At 56.1% G+C, this 12,590-nt stretch overlaps 2 long non-coding RNA genes across 2 annotated transcripts; both read right to left on the bottom strand.

Annotated features, from left to right (window-relative positions):
* Positions 1-5,140: 5,140 nt before the first annotated feature.
* Positions 5,141-7,924, bottom strand: LOC139001608 (uncharacterized). The gene is made up of 3 exons (XR_011470075.1): positions 6,579-7,924; positions 6,147-6,326; positions 5,141-5,556 (listed from the first exon to the last, which is right to left on the bottom strand). It is a non-coding gene; the product is annotated as an uncharacterized lncRNA (long non-coding RNA).
* Positions 7,925-8,022: 98 nt separating this feature from the next.
* On the bottom strand, positions 8,023-10,144 carry LOC139001609 (uncharacterized). The gene is made up of 3 exons (XR_011470076.1): positions 9,303-10,144; positions 8,778-9,155; positions 8,023-8,467 (listed from the first exon to the last, which is right to left on the bottom strand). It is a non-coding gene; the product is annotated as an uncharacterized lncRNA (long non-coding RNA).
* Between the last annotated feature and the right edge of the window lie 2,446 nt (positions 10,145-12,590).

Raw genomic sequence — 12,590 nt, 5'->3', positions numbered from 1 at the left:
CCAAAGACTGCGCCTCCCAGGGGCTGAGGCGGAGGAGCCCAAGACGTGCAGGAGACTCAGGAGAACCAACGGTGCAGGTTTCAGTCCAAGTCCACGGCCACAGGCAGGAGACCCGTGTGCAGCTTGAAGTCACTCAGAGGAGAGTTCTGTCTTTCTCGGCCTCCTGTTCCACACAGGCCTCCCGTTGGGGCGGGGGGTGGGGGTGGGGGTTGCAATCAGCCTTGGCTCCCTTTGCCCATAGAAAATATTAAAGGTTGACTCTCTGGGAAGGGGTTTTGGGGTTCCTTAAAGACCCCATGAGCTGGGGGGTTGCTCACGGTGGCTCCCTTGGGGGCATGAGGACTCTTTAGCTGGTGCCTTAGCCCCTCGGGCCCGCTCTCTCTCATGCCCACATCTGGGCGCTGGGCAAGCCCCAGGGGGTGGGACTCGGTACCCACCCGGGCAGCCACCTCTCCTTGTTCTGACTGAGGGCTTCTTGCTGTTTAGATCTCGTGGGCATGTACAGACACCGGCTGTGCGGTCCCCAAGCTCCTGGGGACGTATGTCTCTGCAGGGGCCCCCTGGAAGTTCACAGGCCTTCCTCTCATCATGGTGGAGTGGAAGTGTGGGGGAAGTGCTATAGCATCCAACAATTCTCCTTAAAGTAATCATCTCATTCCCAACCTCCCCCCCTTGGCCTTGCCAGCCTCCACCCGTGGGGTCACGGGTCCGCAGACAGCTCTCTGGGCGGGCCTAGGGCCTCACTTCGGAAAGCGGGAGTAGCTGGCGCCCACTGGTTTGCGCTCTGCCTCGGGACCTTCACCAGGATGGAAGCAGAATAGTCTTTTAACTTCCTGTTCCACCTGTATTCGCTGAGCGTGCTAGGCCAGCGGTTAGTTTTAAGAGCAGTTGTCTCCTCTGGTTGAACGATGTTCCGGGCATTTCCCGTGCCCTACTATTGCCATAGTCACACCCGGGGAGAGAGGGTTGGCAGCTGGAGTGGCCTTTGGGCACGAGGCGACTAGACTGTGGACTGAAGGGCTGGCTGGCCACCGCATGGTCACCGGTGGCTGCTGCAGCTCCGGGAATCGCGCCCACCGTCCAGGCGGGAAGAAGGGGCAGGGGCAGGGCCAGTCCTGTTGGTCTCTTACAGAAGCGAAGCTAAACCTCTCCCAGGGGGGGCCCGGGAGAGGGCCATGCACGTGTCTGAGAGAGCCAGGCCCAGCGGCCCTCCCAGCCCGAGTGGGGAGGAGGGGCGCAGGAGGAGGGGTGGGGAGCGTCAGTGTCTGTCTCCCTGAGCAGCCACCTCAGCCAAGATGGTGACTGTGCTCGGAGTAAGCTTTCCTTCCTCCCCTGCCTCCTCCCCCCGCCTCCTCATGGTCCTGTGTGGATAAGACACTACATGTGCGCACAGTAGGTTCTGTTCTCCAGGGGCAGTTCCTACGCAGCGAGATACACACACACTACACTTGTTACTATCGCTGCCCAAGTTCATTAGTTGGGGCGGCACTTTAACCTTAGTTCAAGCTAATGCAGGTGGTACCCAGTGACCGCCTTCAAGGCATGCGCATGCGTATCAAGCCGTTAGGACGGAAGAGGCAGGTTCTTGGCAACACCTGACCAGGAAGTCGGAATAGCCTGAGCACCTGCTTTTCTCTCGAGGGACGTTCAGCTTGGCGTTGGTTGTACGCAGACCTTTCTAGATAGAATTGTCGTAGAGGCTGCGAGTAGTTGAATTTCTGGTCTAACATTGGTTTTTCTGCCGGATTTCTCGAAGGGGATTAAAGGGTTTCCTGCAAGTAGGCGGGCTACACCCAGGCTAGCTCAGCGCTGCTCATGTCGGTTATGTAACTTCAGTTCACTACCTCCTTCCTCCGGGCCTCAGAGAGCTTTAAAGTTCCCGGACTCGGTGATGGTAGAGACACTGCGGCACCAGGGAGGATCTGGCAGATCTGCGACGAGAGACTTTTAAAAGCATCGTAATCAAAACATCATGGCACTGGCCTAAAAGCAGGCACACAGATCCATGGGACAGAGTAGAGGGCCCAGGAGGAACCCCACAGCTTTACGGTCCATTAATATCTGACAAAGGAGGCAAAACCATACAACGGCGTAAAGAGAGTCTATTCAGTAAGTGGTGTTGGGCACACGGGGCGGATACGTGCAAAAACATGAAACCTTCTTACACCAGGGCACCAGAATAAACTGAAAATGGGTTAAAGACTTAAATGTGAGACTCGAAATGATAAAACTCCTAGAAGAAAACACAGGCAGTAAAATCTCGACATGTCTCTTAGTAATATTTTTCTGATATATTGCCTTGGGCAAAGGAAACAAAAGAAAAAATAAACAAATAGGACTACATTAAACAAAGGAAACCATCAACAAAATGGAAAAACAACCCTCTGGAGAGGACCTATTTGCCAGTGATACATCGAATAAGGGGTAAACATCCAACATTTAGAAAGAACTTGTAAAACTCAACACTCCCCCTCCCCCCAAAAACCCCACAGACAAGCCCATTAAAAACTGGGCAAGGGGCCTGAATAGACTCTTCTCCGCCGAGGACATGCAGACGGCCAACAACAGACACGTGAAGAGATGCTCCCTGTCACTCATGACCAGAGAGATGCACATCCAAGCCACAGCTGTAGACCTACTTTCGCCACATCCTGCAGATAAAAATGGCTGCGCCCGGGCAATGGAATAGTGTTTAGCACCGAAGAAATGAGCTACCGAGCCATGCAAAGGCATGGAGGAACCCGAGGTGCACGTGACTAAGTGAAAAAAGCCAACCTGAAAAGGCCGCAGACCGTGTGATCGGGGGGAGGGAGGGATGCCGGGGGGAGGGTTTTTAGGAGTGAAATGGCTCTGCATGACGCTGCCATGGTGGACACATGTCGTTACACATTCGCCAAAACCCACAGGATGTCCAACACCAAGAGTGAACCTTAATGTGACAGGCAGACTCAGGGTGACAATGGTGTGCAATGTAGGTTCACCGATTGTAACCGGTGTCCCGTCTGGTGGGGGATGGTCGCAGTCGGGGAGGGGCTGTGCATGTGGGGTGGGCAGGGCATCTATGGGAAGTCTCTGTACTTGCTCCTCAATTTTGCTATGAACCTAAAACTGCTCTAAAAAATAAAGGCTATTAAAAATATACACGAGCCCTGGCCGGTTTGGCTCAGTGGATGGAGCGTCGGCCTGCGGACTGAAAGGTCCTGGGTTTGATTCTTGTCAGGGGCACATGCTCGGGTTGTGGGCTTGGTCCCCAGTGTGGGGCGTGCAGGAGGCAGCTGATCAATGATTCTCTCTCATCATTGATGTTTCTCTCTCTCTCTCTCTCTCTCTCTCTCTCTCTCTCCCTTCCTCTCTGAAATAAATAAAAATATATTTAAAAAATATATATACATGAATCCTGGCTGGTTTGCTCAGTGTTAGAGCACTGGCCTGCAGACTGAAGGGTCGTGGGTTTGATTCCCTGTCAAGGGCACATACCTCTGTTTCACGTTCCTCCATCCTGGTAGGGGTTCATGCAGGAGGCAACCAATCATCTCTCTCTCTCTCTCTCTCCTCTCTCTCTCTCCATCCTCCCTTCCCTCCACTATAGAAATCAATGGAAAAAATAACCTGGGGTGAGGATTAAAATATATATATATATATATATATATATATGAAAATGGTTAATGAGAGGCCCAGGTATATTTATTCTCAAAAGTCCAGCCCATTTCATTCCCAAGGTCTGCCAACAACCCTCCCTACCCCCGAATCTGAAATGGGTGTCGTGTCAGTGGAGGGAGATATTCTCCCAGGAGAGACGTGACTCAGGCAGCCTCACCTTCCTCTCCCCGCAGGCGCCCGGGCCCCCTGCGCTCACCCTGTGCGGAGAGCATTGCCAGGCCAGCAGTATCCCCCGTCCTGTAGACACAAGGCGTGTTATTTAGTCTAGAAACGCTCAGAGGAAATATCCGCTTGCACGTGAAGAATCTCTGGAATGTCTCTGTTCCTCTGTGCAGCGTCCCTGTCTCTGTGGAGCCGGCTGGAGAGCTTCTACAACATGAGCGCTGCCTTGCTCCGGGCCGGCTGCTCCTGTCCGTGATGGTGGCTGTGCCGGGAGGAAGAGGAGGAGGAGCAGGAGCAGGAGCAGGAAGAGGCCCCTGTGAGGACCAGAACCGGCAAGTTTTACACGATCGGGACCACATAGGAGCAAAGTCCGTAGTTGCACACCGCCGTCCTTGAGTACCTGAGCCCCCCACTGCCCGCTCCGTGATTAAGGTGCGGGACTTGGACCTGGGGGACGATGAAAACCGTGGGCTCGGGCCCGACACTGTCTTAGTTGCTCTCCTCCTCAGGTTGCTTTTGCTGCCTATCCCTCCATTTCCTTGTTCCCAGCTTCCCTCATCCCCCTCCTTTTAATTTTATATTTAATATATTTCCATTGATTTCAGAGAGGAAGAGAGAGGGAGAGATAGAAACGTCAGTGATGAGAGAGAACCGTTGATCGGCTGCTTCCTGCACGCCCTCCCCTGGGGATGGAGCCCCCAATCTGGGCGTGTGCCACGACCAACTAGAAATCAAACTGTGACCTCCTGGTTCAGGGGTTGACACTCAACCACTGAGCAACACCAGCTGGGCCTCTCTCACCCCCCTTTTAAGCCCCCCCGCCCTGCCCCCAACTGATGTTGACAGATCTGGAACTTATTTAGGTAAGGCCCCCCAGGGCCCGGGCACATCCGAGGGCCGCCTAGTGCAGTCTGTGAAGGCATAAAACAGCGCGTGTCTGCCTTTGCCGTCTCTTAAACACGAGGAAGGGAGCCAGCCTTCCTCCCCCAGCTCCGGGCGCCGGGCCGCCTCTCCCCCGGCAGTTTCCAGGGCTGTCTTGTCTGCCCCTGGGCCTGACGGCAGCAGCCAAGGTGAAAGCCCCCCCTGCCCAGCTCCCCTTACTCATGCCCCTCTCCATGCCAGCGGGCTGGGCTCACCAGGCCGACATGGGGAGGGAAAGGCACCTGGGAACGAGGACCGTCCGGGCGCCAGGTGCGAGAGTTTTAAATAGAAGCCCGCTGACGCTGCACCTGGGGTACCGACAGCTGGTGCCCGGCGGACCGGGTCTTTGCAGGAGGACCAGCATTTACCGTCCAGCCAGCCAGGGCCAGTCCTCACGTCCCGTGACTCCGCGGCAGCCGAGGCTGCGGCCCGCGGCCCTTCCGTCTGCGCATCTCAGATTCCGAGCTCAGGGGCTTATGTCCTAAGTCACATGCTGCTGTTACCTCTCGCATTCCAACACACACACACACACACACACACACACACACACACAGACTGTTCTCCAAAATGCAGTCAGACATGGGAATTTTATGACATCAAACCCCCCAAAAATGTGGAAACGTTGGTTTCAAACGACTTAATTGGGGGAAAGAGTCAACCCCCCGATTCGCGATGGCTCCGCTCCGCCGCTGGCTCGTTTCTGAAGCGGCGACTGGCACGGGGTTAGGGACGGGGCCTCGGCGGCAGAATCCAGGATTCATACATGCCCAGTCTTGGCGCCGCCGCCCGGTCTCTGATCTGGAAGTGTTTCCCCTTCAGACAGGAATAGAGAGGTTACTGGTGGGTCACTCCCCGTCTCACAAAAGGCTTTTCAAGGCAGATGAAAGAAACGTCGTTCTGATCTGTGAGGGGTAACCAGCTGTCAGCGTTCAAAACAGAAAGATGGGTGAGCCTCGGGGACGGGTCTCCGGGGTGGGGGGTCGGTGTGTAACCACGGTGTGCTGAGAAATACAGGGTCACAGCCGGGCGGAGAGGGCGACGGAGGCCCGCTCCCTCCGGGTGTCCCTTACGCAGATGTTCCAGCGGGCTGCTGTCCCTCTGCCCGTGGCTTGGGCATCGCGGTCTGGAAAGCCTGGGTAATGGCCGCCGGCCTGCGCGGCTGCCTCGCCCACAGCCGACCAGGGAGAGCTCTGCTCACACCAGCGAGCGCCAGCCTGCAGGTGGTTTCCTCCCGGGAGCTCACGGAAGCCAGGAGCCGGGGCCCTGGAGGAGGGCACCTGCCTTCCTCAGTCACCGAGGCTCTGGAGGGACCCGCCTGCCGGGCCCTGGGAAAGCGGAGGACAGAGTCCCGGGGGCGGTGCAGGGGCAGCGGAGGCAGAGCATGGCCCATCCACAGGGCTCACCTGGGAACCGGCAGGGAGCTTCCTGCAGCTTCAGGAGCTTGCTTAGCGCCTCACTGGAGCGTGAAGTCCTCAGTCACTGGGGAAACTGGCAGAAATGCCCAGGGCTGAGGTGAGTGACTGGTGCGCAGGGGCCACGCCATGATTCCTGTGGATATGCCGGGCACGGTTCTGGGCGCGGGGCTGTGGCAGCGAACAAAAGTGTGAAAATCCCCTGCCTGCCTGGAGCTGACATTCCAGTGGGGAAGGCAGATAAGGAAGACACAAGCCCCGTGGGCTGTTTTTGAGGGGATGGGAGCTCTCGGGAAATCACACGAGGGAGGGGGCGTGTGTGGAACGTGCAGGGACCAGGGACCAGGGACCAGGGTGGTGGGGAGGTCTCACCGAATGTTGGGCATGTGAGGGGGGAGGGAGGGAGGGTGCCGTGTGGATGACCTGGAAAGAGTGTTGTAGGCGGAGGGAACGGCACATGCCAAGGCCCTGAGGTTGGCAAGTTCATGTCTCAGCAAGGCGGCCATGCAGCTGCAGCCGAGCGGGCAGAGAGCGTCGGCGATGGGACCAGAGAGTGTGAATGAACGAGCTTTGCTAGGGCTCATCTTCAAAAACCTCCAGCAGCATCTTCGAGGGGAAAGACCAGGTAGGTGATACGATGAGGTGACTGGGACAACGGTGGATAAGACAGGCTACAGAACTGATGGCAGGAACTGGCGCTGGGGTGCCAGGAGCAGGGTGACGGCCTAGCGTCTGGGGTCCGAGGCAGGTTGTGCCCTGAGGACGCGTGGAAGAGCAGGGACCTGAATGGCCCTGAGCAGGCTCTCTGGACCCCACAGGAATGTCGACCCTCGAGTCGGGAGAGATGCTCTGCGTCCTCCTGTGGCAGCCGGACGGACCCTTTCGGTAGGAGAGCGCCGAGTCTTCACCTAACACGGCCCCTGCTCAGGGCTAAGGAAGAAAGCTGGGACGGCGTCTCTTCCACTCGGTTCTATTCTTGCGTCTGCATCAGCAGCAGAGGGTCTCACCACCGTTAGGAGGTGAGAACATGGCGCTGGGAACACACTGTGCCTCGGGGAGGCTGAGAAAGGGGGCGCTTCCTCAGGGGTCTGCCTTTGCACCCAGTTTTTATACCACCTCCCGCTCCAGCTTCACCCCCAGACTTCGTTCGGCAACCTGCTCGAGCGTCTGATGCCCAGTTACTTTGGGATCCAAACCAAAGGCTCTCTCTGAGCCTCCTGCCACTTGACGGCACTGAGATGAGAAATCGCCACGGAGCCGCCTCGGACTTCAGCCCCACGCTGCTCGGGGCCCACGGCCACTCACACGGCTCAGGACGCGGGGGGACAGGCCCGGGACGGGCGCGCCCCTGGCGGCCTCTGAAGCCGCGTGGAGCTGAGCCCTGTCAGGCTGCGGGCTGCCCCCTTTCCTTCCTGCCCCGCAGTTTCCCCAGTCCCTCCGTGAGCGGCGAGGACACGGCTCCACACGTGTGTGCTCGTGCAGAGGAGTGTTCTGGGCCCGTGGGAGCTTTTGTTTTTGTTTTTGACCAGTGTGGGGAGTTGGCCCGGGACACGCCGGCCTGTGGGACATGGTTACCTTTGGAGGTGGCGTCCCAGGCACTGAGTCACTCTCTCACCACACAAGTGGAGCCATCCTGGAATAAATAATTTAAAAAACACAAAACAAACAAACCTACCCTGTTTCCTGGCAGCTCCGAAGCTCCTACGGGGCGAGGTGTCGCAATACCGAGGGGGCAAGTTGGAGGGTGAGTGCCGGGCAGTGGGGAACTTGGACGTGCCCCCCCCCCCCCCCCCCCCCCCCCCCCCGTGTGCCAGGCTGCAGCCCGGGCTCGGTCGGCCTCTGCAGGGAAGGGGCTAGCAGAGCCGCGAGCGGGGCCAGACCCCAGAAAACGCCAGAGACAGTGGCCGCCCTGGGCAGGCTGCAGGAAGGGGGCCCTGGGAGCCCTGTCAGCTCCGGTCAGGTTCTAGTGGGAACGCTGTGTGCTGACCAGCAGCGCGAGCCCTCTGCCGAAACCCCAGCTGTGCTGGGAACTGACCTCATTCATGAAGTAAACACTGAATCAGATACCAGCGGGCCTAGCCCTGGTGGAGTGGAAATAACAGGGACGTTTCCATCATTACGAAGCTGCCAATTGGACTTGGCCGGAGGAACGCTGAATATGTCCATCGGAGTGAGTTCATTACCTCTTCCTGCCAACTCCATCAGAAGCCAATGGCCTTGTTGCGGTTGAAATTATTTGTATGAAAATGCTTTACTTACATTTCAGCTTTTATACCCCAGATAATGTACTGGAAAGCAGCGTCGTCTAGCAACTGGAAGACAATATTGGGAGCCCGGCGGTTGGCGCGTGGAGCGCTCCGCGGGCCAGCGGTTACCGCACTTGGCCCTGGGATCCTGTTGCTGGAAGACGGGTTGGAGAGCAGGGTCTGTCCCATGATCCGGGCTCGGGCGCAATCCCGGGTCCCGGTGTTTGTGTTCGACGTCGCGGGCGCCTCTCTCACGTTGACTTACCCCGCCCCCGCCCCCCTCCTCCCGCTTAGCTCAGAGGCCACGCACCAGGCGACAGGTGGGTCCTGTCTGTCCTTGGCTCCCTCTCCCCCCTCGCTCCTCCTTCCTTCTCACTTGGGAGATGGAGGAGTCGGTGTTACTCCTCTGTGTGTGATGCGGTTCCACCTTCTTGGAGAAGCAATTTGCAAAAGCGGTTCCTCCCTTATCCTCACGGACGTGGAAGGGAGCAGAGCTGAAGTGTGGAGCCAGGGGCCCCAGTTCCCTCCCCAGCTCTGCCCCTGGGGTGACGGGCGACCAGGGGGCAGGTCACCGAGACCCTCTTCTGTGCCTCCATCTCGGCACCTGGGAAACACAGGTGGACACAGGACCTGCTGGACAGTGGCGCCGGCCGGGAGGCGTCCGGGGTTCATTCCTGCGAAGCACTCAGCAGAGCCTGCCTCGTGGAGGAGCCGAGCGTTAGCCTCTGTGGTCAGTGTCACGGCCATTACTAGTCTGAAGGAGTTAGAACAGACAATCCGAACAGACATGATCCCGTGATACCTTTACGAGGTGTGAACCCACAGCGGCATCCCGGGCAGGGCGACACAAAGCCAGGTGACTCAGCTGGGACCGATTCACGGCGTCGCTTAAATCGCTTACCAATTTCATTTTTAGTTTCTTTCTATCTGTCACCCGGGGCTTATGCGTGCTATTCCTTCCTTAGAATCGTCTTGTCCGACTGTTGAGAGTAAAGTGATGCCAAGAAAGGCGCCGGAATGTGTCACCGTTTCACCCGAAGACGAGGCCGTGGATGCTTCCGCTCTGCGCTATACGTGGAGCTGAAGGACCGAGGTGCCCGTCCCAGGCCCCGGGGCTGCTTCTCCGGCTGGTGACGAGAGCAGCTGGCATCTGTGAGTCCCACAGAGGCCTCCGTTCCCCGTAACCTAAGCCATTTGCTCAGTTTCCTGTCAACACGGCCAAGGCTGTTTATGAACTCCCTCTGGGTACCCGGGGCCCCCGGCCACGCTGGGGCGGGAGGAGGCAAGCCCAGTGGCTGTTCCTCCGTGAGATGGAAGTAATCGGCGCTGACAAGCCTGGGCAGGGAGCGCCGAGCACCTCTGAGGTCTCGGGGTATTTCCAGGAATCGTGGGGAATTGAGATAAACGTCCTACATTTAAAAAAAAAAAAAAAAAAAGGATGAATTGGATAAACTTAAGGCCAACGAGCTTAGTTTTGATCACGGGCAAATTCTGGAGCAGATAATCAAATGAATGGTTGACCAGTGTTTAGAAAGGGGATTCCAAAGGTCAGTATCGATGATCAAAGGAATGCCTTTCACTCGATTATAAATCAGGTGAGCACTTCCTCTGCCACAGCGCAATGGCCTGTGACAGCAGTGTCAGGGCTTCTCATGAAATCCTCACGGACAAAAGAGTGACCAAGACGGCCAGAGCTCGAAGGGACATTAGGAAATCAGGTGGCACACGCTCGCTTAAGGGGGTACCACCAGCTCGGGGCCACGGAGCTACTTAGTGTCAAGGCTGGGACCCACGCCTGGGTCTGTGCCCCAGGCGAAGGCTCCACCCTCTGCCGAGCCAGGCGGAATGTGAGCAGCAGATGGGACAGTGCGGTCGGTCCCCAGGCGTTCTCTCATGGCCTGCCAAACAGTTCTGTCCTTGGCCCCAAACCCTTTAACATTCTATCAACAACTTGGATAAAGCCAAAGATAACTGCTTATCAACTGTGCAAATAACACGGGACCGGGAGGGGAGGCCAATATGTTGGAATTACAGAATCGGGATCCAAATTATCTCAGCAGGAAAGAATGATTCTATCCAACAAGATGAAATTTAACTGGAATACATGCAAGGTCCTGCGCTGGGCTCCAAAACTTGATTGCAAAAGTATAGGATGGGGCTGGAAAACATGTCCAACCTCACCCACAATCAAAGACATGCAAATGAAAGCAGCCAGGAGATAATTACTTTCCCCTATCGGACGGGACGGGCAATGATTAAAAGAGTGAAAACTCCCCCGGTCTGGTGGCTAGGGCGTGGGGAAACAGGCTCTCTCTAAACCGCCGTGGCCGTGGCCATATAAACAAAAGCTCTTTTCCTGGGGGGCAATCTGGAAATGTACAGCGAAAGCTATAACAGGCACCATTTGTCCCACCAGGTTAGTGTATAGAAATGTATCCCAAGACAAGTATACAGCCTGGCTGGTGTAGCTCAGTGGGTGGAGCATCATCCCATGGACCAAGAGGTCCCGGGTTTGATTCCCAGTCAGGGCCCATGCCCGGGTTTTGGGCTCGATCCCCAGCAGGGGCAATGTAGGAGGCAGCCGATCGAAATGTCTCCCTCATCGTTGTTTCTATCTTTCTCTCCTTCTCCCTTCCTCTCTGAAATCAACTAAAACTACGTTTTGAAAAACAAAGACAAGTATGCAAAGGGTTATGCCAGCGGTTCTCAACCTGTGGGTCGTGACCTCTTTGGGGGGGGGGGTCGAACGACCCTTTCACAGGGGTTGCCTAAGACCATCGGAAAACACATATATAATTACATATTGTTTTTGTGATTAATCACTATACTTTAATTATGTTCAATTTGTAACAATGAAATTGGGGGTCACCACAACATGAGGAACTGTATTAAAGGGTTGTGGCATTAGGAAGGTTGAGAACCACTGGGTTATGCAGAAGGATATGCACAAAAGCACTGTTAAGGAAAGAATACTTTTGGAGCCGATGTTCAGTTTGGGAACAGAAGACCTGGGGCATCAGAAGGGCACCATCCAGCTACTGTCAACTACTCGTTGCTATCAGGAGGAGGGATTAGGGTCTGTCTGTGTCGCTCCTGAAGGACAGACCAGGATTTACCAGAGATAGATGTGGCCTAATATGACAAAGCAGATTCTAACCATCAATTCTGTCCCAAATCAGAATGGGCTTCCTTGTACCTTCCCAATCCCTGGCCGATGGCCCTTAGTCCAGGGCGTCAGAGAGGACGGTCACAGTTCTGCAGCCACGGGATGCAGTGCTCACTGTGGTTCCTCCCGAGGAAAAGAGGCAGTGAGCCTTGCCTGCATTAAATCATCAAAGGGTGGAGTTGCCATTCGAGTTGATGGTGGGTGGGAGGCCACAGTGGGTTCCATTTCCTGGCACCGAATTCTGGGAATGGAATGAGACAACTTCCTGCTGCCCAGCACAACCCTTACGGAGAGCCCACGGGAGAGGGCCACCCCTCCACCCCAGGCTTTTAGGGATACCTGCTGTGTATCAGCTCCCCTAAGGTAAACCTAGGGGAAGCTTTGAGCTGAACCTGAGGCAGGAAATGGAAGACGAGTGCTTCTTCTCGCTAAGTCATTTCCACCGTGTTTTGGTTCCCAGTAGACAGACAAATGGGTACGTGTGCAACTGTGCTCTCTACACCTTTCCTCCTTTGCATTAATTTCATCCGCAACTTCCCGTTTTCATCATAAACCACATCCATCATAAATCACACTGTATCCAGCACCCGGAACTCAGAGACTCAGTACTTTGGAATGCCTCTCCTTAGTGTGCCCGGACATTTCTTTGCTCACCACTTCAGTGGATGAAGTCCGTTCCTGGCCTCTCTTCCGTCCAGTCTTCCCATCGACGGGAAACCCTCATGGCCACGCGTGGTGGGTCCACAACGCGCCATGCAGATCAGGTACCGCAGTAATGTACACGTGAAACCTATGTGAGCCTATTAACCAATGTCCCCCAAACACATTGAATTAATTTTAAAACCCCTCCCTGAGCCCTCCCTGTAAGACACTCACATGCCGCCTGCCAGGGAGCCCTCACTGGCACTCCACTCTGGAGCCGGGAGTCGCCTCCTTCCAGCCCACTGGTGGCGAGAGTACTTTTTCATGAGGCAACTCATCGCATCACCGACAACGCCGCAATCCCCGACCAAGGCCCCTCAC

This window comes from Myotis yumanensis, unplaced genomic scaffold (assembly GCF_028538775.1).
Source record: "Myotis yumanensis isolate MYYU_CA2020_CCGP unplaced genomic scaffold, mMyoYum1.0.hap1 SCAF_2, whole genome shotgun sequence".
Taxonomy (NCBI): domain Eukaryota; kingdom Metazoa; phylum Chordata; class Mammalia; order Chiroptera; family Vespertilionidae; genus Myotis; species Myotis yumanensis.
This window is presented reverse-complemented; position numbering and strand designations above follow the sequence as displayed.